The following is a 557-nucleotide window of genomic DNA, read 5'->3' on the forward strand; positions in this document are numbered from 1 at the left end:
TTTTGCAGAAAATGCAAGAGCAAATTATTATTTAATTGGAGAAAGATTGCAAAGTGATGCAATACAGCGGGACCCGAGGGTTCTTGCATGAAACACAAAAGGATAGTATGCAAGTACAGCAAGTGATGAGGTAGGCCAATGGTATCTTGGCCTTTATTGCAAAGGGGATGGAGTATAAAAGCAGGGAAGTCTTGCGACAGCTATGTAAGTTATTGGTGAGGCCACACTAGGAATACTGCGTGCAGTTTTGTTTTCCATATTAATGAAAGGATATACTTGCTTTGGAGGCAGTTCAGAGAAACATCACTGGATTGATTCCGGAGATGAGGGGGTTGACTTATGAGGAAAGTTTGAGCTGGCCGGGCCTTAACTCTTTGGAATTCACAAAGAATGAGAGGTGATCATATTGAAGAGTATAAGATATGAGGGAGCTTGTCAAAGTGAATGCAGAGAGGATCTTTCCACTGATGGGAGAGACTAGAATTAGAGGGCATGATCTTCGAATAAGTGGCCACCCATTTAAAACAGAGATCAGCACAGTTCGGATATAATTCCAG

This window comes from Pristiophorus japonicus, unplaced genomic scaffold, assembly GCF_044704955.1.
Source record: "Pristiophorus japonicus isolate sPriJap1 unplaced genomic scaffold, sPriJap1.hap1 HAP1_SCAFFOLD_210, whole genome shotgun sequence".
In the NCBI taxonomy this organism is placed as follows: Eukaryota; Metazoa; Chordata; class Chondrichthyes; family Pristiophoridae; genus Pristiophorus; species Pristiophorus japonicus.